The sequence below is a fragment of the Podarcis melisellensis genome (assembly GCF_964234715.1).
Source record: "Podarcis melisellensis genome assembly, chromosome: 7".
In the NCBI taxonomy this organism is placed as follows: Eukaryota; Metazoa; Chordata; class Lepidosauria; order Squamata; family Lacertidae; genus Podarcis; species Podarcis melisellensis.
Window position 1 is genome coordinate 72,842,191 of NC_138539.1, and position 14,508 is coordinate 72,856,698.

The following is a 14,508-nucleotide window of genomic DNA, read 5'->3' on the forward strand; positions in this document are numbered from 1 at the left end:
AGGCAAAGGGTGCCTCTGGGGCTGGCCAGGGGGTGCTTCCCATGCCCCTGTGAGGCAGTATGAGGAGGCACCTCTCTTTGGGGCAGGGGGTCAACTTAGAGACCAGGGGCGGCAGCCCAGAGGACTCCCAAGCCCCAAGGAACGGGGAGAAGATAGGAGGCTGAGGAAACACTCCACCGGGGTGTGCGCTCAAAAAGGGGTGCAGGGCTGCCAGCTCTGCAGGCAAGGGGTGACATAACTGGGCTCCTGAGCCCCACAGGGATGTCACAGAAAGAATGTAGTTGGTCAACGGAGCCATGGACCCCAGAAGGTTGGAAACCTCTGCTATAAAGCAATTGACCAACTTGGGCCCTTCTAAAGGCTAATGCTATCATTAGGCGAACTAGTCAGCCACCTCGGGTGCAGATCTCGGAGGGCTAAAGTACTAAACTGATTAGTTTTTGTTATATCTTACACATTTCTGATAATATTTTACCTTTATTTTATATTCTCAAGAATTCTATCAACTCACATATGCTCAACAATGTAGCAAAAGAGACTGTTTGGCTTGGCAACTATATCAATCAGACAAGCCAAACATCAGCACTTGACCTGAAGGAATTGGCAACAAAATTTGGAAAGAAAAAGGCATGCAACGTGAGATTTTTATGTGTCTGAAATTGAACCTTCTAAAAGACTTAACACAATTCACATGTTAATTCAAAAGGATTTGTGAGCTGAAACTTTCCCTTTTGTATTTAAAAAAGGTAATCAAAGATTGTTGCATTACTTATTCTTGAAATTTAAAATAAATTATGTGTCATGCTTTTCATTTTTTCCACAAGACAACTTGAAAATTGAAGTTAGCATTTAAAAATAAAATAAAATTAAGAGCACAAACTAGCCTGGCACTAGAACTGGCTTTTCTAGTAGTTCATCAGCCTGACTCTTCTTGCTGGAGTTACCATGGGAACCAGAAGTTTTCACGGACGCCACAGCAGGTGTTGGCGAACTACAGAAAGTCAGGAGGGTGTTTCAGCTAATATTTGAAATCCCTACCCCCCCACATTTCTGAATAAATTTCCAGCTCACCCACCCAAACTTCATTCTGATTTCTACTTGCCCACCCCTTTCCACAAATGGTTAAGTAAAATGCTGGTCAAAATATTGGCTCTGCAGCATTTAAAACACTGTGATCAGCTAAAAAATGGCACATCAGATTTTTCCTTTCATTTCACGCAGAATAAAACTGCAAGTTAAGGAAGTTCATTAAAGGAAGGTTTCTAGCACCTTCCTTTGCCCTTGAAGCTATTTGAGCCTCAGAAGCTTCTCTAGAAGGTGAATAATGTGGGGGGCACGGAGATTGTTTTAGGCAGGGGAAAATCACCCCAAAATGGGACTTTGATCACAAGACAATTTAAGCAAGTATATGGAAACTTCTCTTCCACTTGTCAAAAAGGGGAGTTGGATGGAAAATTTCTACTCTGAGTTTGTCAGCTTCAAATCCAAGCCTATATTTTTGGTCATATGCAGTCTTTTGAAAGTCAACGGGGCATTCTTCTTAAAAAGACATGCATAGGATTCTGCCATGAATGATTTTGCCATAGCAAGCATTATTGACAATATCAGAAGTATGCAAGAGGTAGCATTGAACAAACATTAAACTAATTCCCTCAAGCATCTAACCCACTTCAGAAATGACCTATTGAAGATGTTCCTGGGCTGTTAAAAAAGGAAAAATTTAATTTTAATTTTTTAATTTTGAGATTATGGCTGACATTTTCTTCTTTCCCCCACTTAAATACTAAATTACACTTGTCACATGCATCCTAGATACAGATGTGGATTTGTGTTAATAGATACACAGAAATGCATCACATGGATTTTGTCTACTACAGCTATAACTATGAACAGAATCTCCTCCCAAGCTTTTAATGTTTGGTTTAATTTTCTTAAGATGGCATGTGGTTTATCTTGTGCTTAGTTGTGTTTTACATTATTGAAATTGGAAAATAAATCCACATGGCATACAGTACCGCCTTATTAATATTTCCAAGTAAATTGCTTATCATTGCTAGGTGTAGACTATAATAGTCTGTCATTCTTATTACAAAAGCAATAATACAACAATCTGTTTTATTGTGCTAGGTAAGTCATATAACTTGGGGGCCTTGTAATGGCATTTGCAAAGAAAAGGGCAGAGCCTCTTGCCATCAAAAAATAAGAATTAAATGATGTAGCTAAATAGCTGAAATGTTTCTCTTCCAGAATGGATCAGATGGCCAACCACTCTACCTTTCTTATTAAAAGGCATGGAAAACCAAAAGCCAGGCTTTTATGGAACAATCATAATCATCAGTGTTCAATTCCTTGAGTTAGGGATGACTGGATTCTCTTAGAATCATAGAACACCTTATAATGCAGGAATCTCAGCTAAAGCATCCATGGCAGATGGCCATCCAACATCTGCTTAAAGTCCCCAAGGAAGGAGAATGTACAACTACCCAAGGAAGTCCATTTCACTGTCAAACAGCTCTTACAGTCAGAAAGTTCTTCCTGATGTTTAGCTGGAATCTCGTTTCTGGTAACTTGAATCCTTTGGTTCAAGTACTATCCTCTGGAGCAGGAGAAAACAAGATTGCTCCATCTTCTATCTGATAGCCCTTTAGATATTTGAAGATGGCTATCTTATCTCCTCTCATTCTCATCTTTTCCAGGCTAAACATACCCAGCTCTCTTAATCATTCCTCATAAGACTTGGTTTCCAGAACCTTGATCATATTGGTTGCCCTCTTCTGCACATGTTCCAGCTTGTCAATATCATCCTTATTATTTTATTATTTGTATATTGCCCTATTTATTTAGGCCTCCGGGTGGTTCACAACATCTTAAATTGTGGCACCCAGAACTGGACCCAATATTCCAGTTGTGGTTTGAATGAGATAGAATTGTTGTTGTTTTGTTGTTTAGTCATGTCCGACTCTTCGTGACCCCATGGACCAGAGCATGTCTTCCACTGTCTACTGCAGTTTGGTCAAACTCATGTTGGTAGCTTCAAGAATACTGTCCACCCATCTCATCCTCTGTTGTCCCCTTCTCCTTGTGCCCTCAATCTTTCCCACCATCAGGGTCTTTTCCAGGGAGTCTTCTCTTCTCATGAGGTGGCCAAAGTATTGGAGCCTCTGCTTCAGGATCTGTCTTTCCAGATAGAATAAAATAGTACTATTATTTCCCTTGACCTGATCACTATACTTCTTTTGGCATCTTGGGCACCCTTCTCTTTGAGTATTTCTGACCATGGGATCTCACCCAGTATCTCCTTAATTCCCCCCCCCCCCCAGCTAAAGTGTTTGGGACCTGGATGTTCTCACTCCACCAGCGGCTTGGAAAAGTACAACGCAATACCACCAGGCTTAAGAAATTGAAAGTGTCTCTCGGTGAAAGATTTTTCACAGAAGCCTCTGCAGCAGTCTCATTCTTCTCAATGGAATGGAAGCCCATTAGATAACAAGGGGCAACTGACTTTTCTCCAGCCTTCCTCATGTGATATTGAGAGTGTGAAGCATAGCACCACTATTTACTCTGCAGGGATCTGCCACTCTACCACTGAGCCACAAGGCGTCTCTCTTCTGTCAGTGGTGCCTAATTGGTAATGGCTCATTGTAGAGCTATTGTGAAATGTGTTCCTGCAATTACTCCCCTCTTCAATTTCCAGAGAGGGCACACTGAAAGAAGGCATTTCACCAACTTTCAGAGGTGGGGAATAAAAAATGGCAACTTGTTTTGCAGGAGGTCTGAGTATCTTTTCTTCAGCTTATATGTGGTTCGAGGACCCGACCCCCGCAAAGTAAAATGAAGACACAGGGACACGTGATATAAGGTTAATGGGCTAGAAAAGGCCACAACTTTATTGATTACAGCAATGAAAAGGTATTGGCTTAGGCATTGGATTGCGAAACAAGTGGGTTTATTCACCAGGGGTTCATCACCAGTTGATGCTAATCCAACTATAGGCTCACCCCTGATGTCACCGAGGGTCGTGCCATGGCCTCCCGCCAAGCAGGCTTCGGACGGAATACACGACCGCCAGATTCCATTAACGGAATACCCCTAGAAATTGAAGGCATAGGCGATGGCCACACCTAGCACTTCAACACACCACAACACATTATTCCAATGCCTAACCTACCCACCAATACCATCAAAAAGTTGTGACGATTGCTACGAGGTAGGCGAAAAAACCAAAAAGCCTAATGCCAAATGGAAAAACTCCTACCAGGCCCCCCGGGCAACCGGGGCGACCAACCTAAGGTCCATAGCAAGGCCAATGACCTAAGCCCTAACTCAAAGGGAGTGGAGGGTGGGTGACTCGCCCAGGACGACAAAGAGAAATGAGGCCGGGGGGGAGGCTGGCACTGCAGCATAAAGGCTGCTGGACACGCCCCCCATGGCACCTGGTTGGATGGCCACCGGGGGGGGCGTGAATGCCAGCCAGGTGAGCTGGAGGCAGGGGGCAACGCCCCCTGCTAGGAGCGGTGCTCGGGCTCCCGTCCACAACCACTCCCCTCTCTTTCAGGGAGGAGAGTCTTTATGAACCTTCTTCTTTCCTTCCTATTCCCTCCAACTGTTCTGGAAAGTGATGTACTATTTAAGTGGCTTGCAACATGACAAGTGCAGCTGTAGCTACCAGCTAATTGGCTGGCAGCCACAATTTTCTTGTTCCAAAGAGCACCTCCTCCTTCATAGACCACCTCCTTTCTGCACTGAAAATCTTTGAGGCATGGAAATGATGGCTACTAGCCAGTATCTGCAGCAGCCACAGCCAGCCGTGTCTGGGGGCTGGCCAGCCACATAGTTTTTGCTTTCACTGAGTTATGCAGCTTTTCTTTCTCTCGACACCAACACCTATTCTCAAATTTCCACCTCTCAAAGAAAATCACTTATCCCATTTCAGGTACACCACCCCTCTCCCCAGTTTGATAAAACAACCCAGTTTAGCTAACTGCAAACCATCACTTCAATGACCAGCCCTGCTTGAAAAGCTTACTGATTTAATTCTAAACTGCATGCTGCCATCTGAAACTGAACACGACTGAAATTTTCCATGACTCCATATAGTTTCCCATATGTTCTAGGGGTTAGGATTCTTGGTTTTCACAGAGGTGGCCCAGGTTTAACTCTCTATATAGGAAATTGCATCCCACCCCCCACTGGAGAGACAGTGTGGTATAGTGGTTAGAGTGTCTGGTTAGGACCTGCAGGACCAGGTTTTAAATCCCTACTCATCTACAAAGCTTATTGGATGACGTTGGACCAGACACTGCCTCTCAACCTAACCTACCTCACCGCAGGAGTACCAACTTGAATGGAATATTGTGGGGCCCAGGTAAGCCTTGCACCACAGAACTGATCACATGACACAGTGCATGCACACCATTTGAGTCACAATGCCCATCAACTTTGCAGGGATCCAGCCCCCTCAAATATTTTATTGCTGGGGCTGAAGCCCCCACAGCCCCTAGGAGTTGGCTCCTATGCCTCACTGGGTTGTGGTCGGGATTAAATGAGAATAGAGAGCACCATCTACACCACCTTGAGCCAGTGGTGGAGGAAGCCACTCAGGTGCCTGGGGTGGTGTGCCCAGGGGTGGGGTGAGCTGCCCATTGGGATGTGGTGCACCGTGGGGCCTCTGGAGTCTGCCTGCCTCCTCCCACTCAGCCGCCCTACAGCTGGGGAGAGGAAGGCAGCAGGCGGACTGTTTGGGCAGCATGGAGCTTGAGTGTGCCCAGGCCACTGAGTCTCTCCCAGGAGACACGCCTGGCTCAGGTCCCGCGGTGAGTGCTGCCTGGCATTTTGTCACCTCCCTCAGTGGTGACACCGGGGGCAGCCTGCACCCACCCCACACCCCTTCCTCTCTCCCTGCCTTGAGCCTCTTGGGGGAAAAGGTGAGATATGAATGCAACAAATTGATAGATGATGGTGAACTGAAACAGAAGAATTTTAAAAAGTCACAAATGAGAGCAGGAAAATGGGGGGGGGTGTTTCCTGAATATCTTGTGGTACATAGGAGACAGCCTTGTACTGAATGCAGTACAGTATTGTCAACACTGATAGACAGTGACTCTGCAAGGTTTCTGGTAGAGCATCTTTCCCAGACATGTTGGGGATTGAATTTCAGACCTTGTACATACAATGCATGTGCTCTACCACTGAACCATGATTTCAGTGTGGTGAAAGTGAGGTGATCATTCATTGTATGGTCATTGTCTAACTCCACTTAAGTAGACCCACCAAGTGCAACATTTTCAAGAAATGGGGAGTAATAAATATTGGGTATTCATTTCCTCGTGTAGAAAGATTGAAAGGAAACCATCGATTTAAGTGGAAGGAACAGAACAATGCAGGTGTTCAACGGGAGTCCTTCATTCTCATCGATAGCATGCAGCACTGTGATTTGCATTCTGCTGTATAAACATATCGACTGGGTTGCCTGTGCCACACTGAAGTCATTTCCAGATCATTAAACTTGAGAAACAAGCCTCATTGGGCCGGCAGTACAGCTGCACATTATACATAGCTATATTTATTCTTCATATTTTATAGAATAAGCCAGACAGTTTTTAATACTTTCCTGAATTTGTAATCACTGAATATAAAAAACTCAGGTCCTGATGTATGAACGCTGTTTAATCTGTACAATGCTAGAACATGGAGAATTAATCAGCTAGTCAGTTTCATACCGGTCACAAATAATAGGCCAGGTTCATTGATCACTTGCAATTGTGTCAGATAACTTGAGGCTACAGAAAGAGGCTGTTGAGTTACACAAAGACGGGAAAGGCACAAAGATATGGATGGGTATACAAAAGAGTATCAAATTACATAAGTTAGAGGTGTTTGGAAGCTCCCCCACCCTCCAAATAAGTTTATATCTTTGCCAAAACCCCTCCCTTTCTCCACATTCCCAAGTAGGAGCCTTGACTCAATAACTTTATTTTCATTGATGGCAATTCTTCATAGGTATAGGAAATGAAGATGAAAGACTTATGGAGAATTGCTATGACTGTGACTGCACACACATCATCCATTGAAATCACATTATACGCTACAAAGAATTCTGGGAACTGTAGTTTGCCCCTCACAGAGGCACAATCCTCAGTACACTTAATAAATTTTTATTCCCAGGATTTTTCAGGGGAAATAATGTGATTTAAATGGATGACATGTACAGATCCTTGAGGCATCTGGCTAACCACAGCAAGATGCTGAACTAAATTCCTAATTTTGATCTACTAGAGCTCTTCCTAAGTTTCCATGTCAGTGGGACATGTCTCCTCCTGAATGCGGCACGCCCATAGGTAGTTGCTGTGTTGCAACAATTCTGCTGTGGGCTCAGGGGTTCTAGTATACTATTGGCACTCTACCCCCTTTGTCTAACAGATAGGCACTGGACGACTCAAGTTCAGAGTTAGAAGAAAGGGGGAGAAAGTCACACTTGCAGTCTTCCTCCTGTAAAAACCCACGGAGTACAAAATACTGTACTTTTTCAAATATGGACAGAATATTCCCCCCCCCCCCATTCACAGGTCAGCAAAGGCCCTGTTGACTTTTGAATTAATTTCTAACATACATGTGAAGAGCAGGGCTTGTCCAGTCATCTCCATTTTCATTGAAAGCTTGAATTTTAATTACTGAACTAAGTGCCTACAAACTTCATTATGAAGTGAGCGTCAAGAGTAGCTGCGTAGTAGTGAAACAGTCTATAGCACATTGATTCTTTTTGAAACACACACACTTCAAATATGTCAATGCAATTGACATTTTTGTGAGGAATATTAGGCTAAAGGAGGGTGACAGCACTTATTGAGCTTCTCGGCTCAGCAGGGATTTGTACTCAGTTAGATCTCGCCTAGGGACCCACAATGTTATCTCACTATCCCCCTCTGTGCATGAAACACAAAGGGGATAATTTGCACTTACCATGAAAAGCTAATTATTCCCATCCCAGATGACAATACTGCCAAAAAAACAGAGATGAACCAGAATATGTTTGAATGTGACAGGGAATATTTATTATTTTATTTTTATTAGTTTATTGAATTTATATACTGCCCTATACTTGGAGGTCTCGGGGCGGTTCACAGAAAAAGTCACAATATGCTGTGTACCAGTTGTAAGGAACATTGGCAAGAGAAGTCATGACTGTACTATTATCATTTTTAAAGAAATGTAAATTCAGGCCTGCATGGGAGCCAACAGAGCCCATTAATTTCCTCTTAATGGTATGCATCCAAACATGCTACACTCAGAAGTGATGGATAGACAGTTTGCACATGTCAAAATGTCCTTTATTATACCATCACAAATAAAAATGGTTATTAATTAGAGGGTGATAATTTAGGTTATTCATTGAGAAGGGGGTGAAGAACATATAACTTAAAAGAGAGAGAGGTAAAGTAAAAAAAGGGTGGGTGGGTGAGAATCACCACATTAAGAGTATATCCATCACCTATGCTATATCTGAAATACATGGTGGAATGTCAGGCAAGCACCAATAAGGTCCCTCCTGAATTTCAGGAGAACATTCTACTTCATCAGAAAACTCAGATTTATGCCTAGGACTTTCCCCCAGACAGACACCCAGGCAACTTTTCTGACAGAGTTTTCCAGTATCTTTGCTTCCGCTGCTCAACTAATTTGTACCACTTGATGTCAAGGGAAGGTCTTCAATATATCCTATCCTTCAGCAAAGAGGGACCTTCACACAGTCCTGGAATATCTTTCCTCCTCCATGTCAGGCAAGAAGACACCTACAGGAGATGGAGCTTATCAAGCCACGTAAGGAGAAATCGGGTTCCTGCCCAAAGGAGCTTTCAATCTAAACTTGAATAAGATTAGGTGGTTGGAGGATATAACACAAAGTATAAGGAAACTGCTAGGATGTTGCAGGATAAATTGTGAATTTTGTTCAGACTGGTAACCACTAATGTTCTTTAAGCAGTAATGTACAACACAATTAATTCCAGTTAAATAAGCTTTGCTCATTAAGGGTTGAAAAAATTGAGGAGAAATGTTCAGCACCACACTACCCTGAAACACTTCTTTTGCAACAGCCCTCAAACATTGTGATTGTCTGCTGCTGCCTGCTTCTCTTTGTTTTCATGCATTGCCTTTAGGTTGTGCTGTTATGAAAGGGTCTCTATTGGAGGCTTTGGAAGCAACGTCACATATCACTCAGATATGAGGTTGGAGGAAGTGTAAGTTGGCCTTCCTTGCATTTTACAGCTGACGTAGATCATAAAACCAGGGCAGGGGAGGAGGATGTACAAGGTATGGGTGGTGAAAAAAGTACTTCCATGTCTTCCTAAAAATTATCTTTTCAGAAACAGGAACCTAATTTATACTCTTATTCCTTCTGCATTCTTGTTCATGCACAGATACAACTTGGGGTCATCAAATGACAATGATTGGCCACAGACTCAGGAGAGACAAAATGAAGCACTTATTTACACGGTGTGTAACTAATTTATGGAATTTGCTGCCAAAAGATATGGGGATGACCAGACCTTAGATAAATTCCTGGTGGGTAAGTTTATCAATGGCTGCTAGGCATACAGTTGCCACCTGTCCCTAGAAAAATGAGATCACCCTGTTTTTGGACAAAAGTGTCCCCTGTCCCATTTGGACTTCAAATGGGACACATTTTCCCCTGTATCTGAGCTCGGGCAGCTCAAAATGGCAACTGCATTGCTGTTTGTGTGGTTGACAAGGAGCCCAGTGTAAGCAACAATAGAGAGAAGGGGGAAGCAGCAAACTCCTCTTCTTCCTCTGCCCCTCCTCCATTACTTCTTGCTGGTGCCCCTCCTCAGCCATCAGTCTAGCATGGTAAAGGCCCACTGCTGCTTGGGCTGCCCCCCTTCCCTGCCCTTTCCCTGTCCTCTGCGGTGCAGTGCTCATTTCACTTTCCGGGCCAATGGAGCTAGTGTTTGTCCACAGACAGCTTTCTGGGTCATGTGGCCAGCATGACTAAACTGCTACTGGTGCACAGAGTGCCAGAGCACATGGAAACGCTGTTTTTCTTCCCACAGCAGCAGTACCTATTTATCTACTTGCATTGGTATGCTGTCGAACTACTAGGTTGGCAGAGCAATGGGAGCTCACCCCGTCGCTTGGATTCGAACTTCTGACCTTCTGATTCACAAGCCCAAGAGGCTCAGTGGTTTAGACCACAGCGCCACTTGCGTTCCTATATGTGGGGCAGTACTGGAAGAGAGTCATTGCCTCCATGTCTTGATAGTCAGCTTTCCAGTGGCACCAGTTGGCTACTGTGAGAAAAGAGGATGATGGACCTCTGTTCCAACTGTCCTCTTAGAAAATCAACAACAGTTCATTGTGGGGAAGATTGCCTGCTTCCTTGCTGCAAGAGTCTCCTCTGCCTTTGCATAGCCATGACAGGGATAAAGTTAACATGTGAAACCCATGTGTATCATGGGAAACATCATGTAAGAGAGGTGCAGCTATTCAGTGCCTTTCTATCATGGAGTACAGGGAATTATGCCAGGAATTCTGACTGAATAGGGTGGAGTGTATTCAGAGATATTGGGGGTAAGCAGAATGTCCATTTGCACCTAGATGAGGCTGTAGGTTGCAGTTGCTTATTCCCTCCATCAACTTCCCAGCTGGATTGCTTTGCATCTCTGTGTGAACCAAATGATTATTGCTGGCAGCCTACTGCTATTTGTCCTGTTTACCTTGCACACTCCTGGGCAAGTATTAATTGGCTCTGAAGAAGAGTGCTTGAGAGTTATTTTAATATCATATCCTATTGATCAAACAGCTCTCAAAAGCAATGGATTTGCATTCCTGGCCTTGCACGGCGTATTTTTAATAGTTAAATATTAGACTGTTTTCTCCTGGTTTTATGTGGCTTCCCAGTGCATCCTCATTTTTAACAATCTTTTGTTTTGGTTGACTAATTATTGCCCTGGAGCACAAAAATACCAAGTCGTTACACACACACAGTTTTTAACCGACTGCACAGTGTTCCAGAGAGCTAGTCCAATTTTGCTTTTAAGGGAACCTATTGCAAGGCACAGGTTTAAAAATGCTGAAGGAGCATTGATCTTGCGCACACAAAAAAAATGAGATTAAGCCAAACCTATCCCGGTGAGAATATTATGGGAATTGGAATTTTAGATGCAGGAAAGGAAGCAGGCAAAATCCAGAAGCCTCATCTTTTTGAAAAATCTAATTAATAGTAATGAAACCTACACTGTTCAAGTGACTGGTGAAATGAAAGCTACAGTAATTGGAAATCTTTCAAAGCAGGTATTTTTCATCTTGGCTGGGGCTACCACCTCCCCCCCAACCCCCGTGCCAGCGAGACTTCTGCCCCATTAACAGATATGTAACAGGCAGAAATGCTACAGTATAAGCCTTTTCACATCATTCCTTCTTCATGTGAACAAATGCTGCATTGGTTAAATTTCTTAACAGAAAGAAGTGGCAATCTTGTATATATTTACTGAAAAGTAAGCCCCATTGTGTTCAATAAGGCTTGTTCCCAAAACTTGTAAGCATGTTTAAGATTGCAACCTTTGTGTTGTTTGTTGAAATTGACCTTTTGATTGATGATGATATATTGATTTGTACCCTTCCTTTCTACAATATATTCAAGGCAGCTACCGTAATTGCTTTAATTGTTTTAGATAAGATGTTGCTTTCACTCGATTTGTTAAATCCAAGATGCTCTACATTTTCCTCTGGTATTTTCTACTCCTACTGGCAATGGATCTGCAACATTTGCTGTTCTACCGTGAACCTATGCCGCATCCCCAAAAACAATACACAGAGTTATGAGTCTTCTTTGCACATGCCCAATCCACACATGCCAACTGTGTGCTGGAGAAATTTTTGGAAGCGATGACCTCAGTTTCGCTATCTGCCTGTTAATGACAGAGCTGGCATTTTTTGCATTACTCTGAATTAAGTTTTGTTTGCATTGCTAACATACAGTCAAGCAATCCACTGTACACAGCTTGTGAGATGCAAGCCTCTGTCTGTAAAAAGTCCCCCCCCCCATCTTTGCCTCCCCCAAATTGGAAACTGAGTTTCCCAGCTCCTCTCCTACTTCTAAACACAGTTCACCAAGCACATTAATGCCAGTGAAAAGTTAGCCTTGAAATGAACTTTCCACATAAAGGCATTAGACAATAACTTGATAAATATGCCCCACCGGGCATCCTACCAATTGATTTTGTTTCTTGTCAGCTAGGTTCTAGCGCTCAAGCAAGAACATGTTGTTTGTGCATGAAGGCAGGTGGCAGAATAAGACCATATTCTGGGCATGAAGCAGTTTCTCTAGTTTACAGTGTAATGTCTCACTCAGACCTAGTCAGGGCTGGCTGTAATGTGAAACAGAGTAAGACAGCTGCCTCAGGTGGCAGATGCTGGCAGGGGCAAGGAGTGGTGGCAAGTGGTTGGACAATGGAGCTGTACATGCCTGCATACACACCGTGCATGTTATGTGCTGAAGTTCTCACTCTGGGTCAGCAGGGGGATACTGTATATAATTTTCACTCAGGTCCACATATGCAAATAAGGGATTGATACTGACGTTCAGTGATTGGATAGTTACAGAAAGTGGTTACTGTTGTGTTGTAGTGGAGCTCTATATAAGCAGGCTGGCTGAACCCTTCAGTTCAGTTCAGTTCTGGCCTGTGAATAAACAAGAGCTGTTTGAAGAATTGCTGTGTTGTCTGATATGTTCACCCACAACTTAACAGTGCATTTAAAGCACACAAACACCAAGAATATTGGAAACTGCAGTTTGTTACAGGTAAACTGAGGGGTAATCTACACTTTCCAGGATTCTGGGGTGGCAGTGCTTGAAATAGGCTGCATTCATGCCATACATATCATGTGAGTTGCCCTGTACTCCCTACATTTGCCTGAAACCTTTTTATGTGATAGAGTAAGATAATAGAATTGCACTGTTTGAAGGGATCGAGTGAGTGTAGTCCAAACCCCTGAAATGTAATGTCAGTAAGTATTCAGCTGCCATTCCAGGTAGCTTCTGAATATGAAAAAGGAGGGAGGTTAGTAGTACTATTTTGTTGTTTGCGTCAAGCACCAAAACTATTCATCACTGAGTTCTAAGCTGATCTTCATGATGAGCTCCCTGCTAGAATTCTAGTTGCCACAACTGCCAAAATACATTTTGCGTGTGATTCCACTTTGAATCACCCCTTTGTCTTTGATTTCCAAACCAGCCCCTCTCAAATAATGTATTTGTTTTGAACCATGTGGGTCCCCATCCTTATTCCTAACCCTAATGGGAAAAAGGATGTGCATCAATTTATTCCCTTCTGTTTAAAATTGAAGAGACAGAAAGGCATGTGTGACTTCAAAGCAGGCCCTGAGAGAACACAGACCTATCCAGTCATTTTTATTTCCTTCTGAACCTTAATCTCCATTGTTATTAACGTATGAAGAACTTAAGAGCCTCATGATTGCAAAAGGCCATGTCTAGAGCCCTTCTCAAAAGCTGCCCATAGAGAATTTGAGGCAAACGGAATAGTCCTTTATTAACAGCCGCAGAGGATATTGCAAACCTGCCTTACACATTGGTTTGGGTAAGTTTAAAAGTTCCAAATTAAGGCCATATCTTTATAACTTCTGCATTGCTAAGATAAAGGCTGTTTCAAAGTGCCACACATTCTTAAAAGGTCGCCGGGTAACTTATATCTTAAAACATAAACACATTATATCATTAAATGTTTCAAACACAGCATCAACATTTTCATACAACACCAACAATTTGTTATATAAGGGTAGGTTGGAATATGAGTTTTGCCATCTTGTTTTATGAGTTAAGCTTCCATGCTCTGAAATCCCCCCCTTTCATAATTCAAGTAGAAATATTTTATGAACATAAATGCTGATTGTGACCGACATTCACCAGGCTAGGCATCAGAAGTTGGTAGCCTTTGCTAGCATATACTTAGAGGCTGATTACTTTTAATCCCTTACTTAGAAAGCAAAAACAGCACAGCTGTCCTTGATTGCTAAACCTGTCTGATTTTGAAAATGGGAGTGTTTTCCTAGGGTAGCTGCAAAATGCCTCTCACCCCCCCCCCATTCACCATTTGCTTTGGAGAATATGAATGTCAAAGGCATATGAATTTTCTTTGCAAGAAGTGTCCTCCTATTGCCTCTCTTCTTTCAGCCATCATTGGTAGCAACAGCAAACCTCCCAGAGAAAAAGGTTAAGAACCATCTAGCCAATTTAATAAAATAATAATTGTTTTCTGAACTGCTTCCATCAAGAACATATGCCTCCTTCCCCAACCCCTGAACAAGTATTGCTAAGTGGACTTGCAAAAAAGCAACACTTGTGCAAAACACTGTTTAAGCCAATTTAGAACTCTTATTTAAAAAGTATTTTGAGCAGCATTCTGCTACTTACCCTTTTTGACTCAATTAGCATTTGAGTAGAGTTCCTACTTCCGCAATAAACAATGTAGCAAG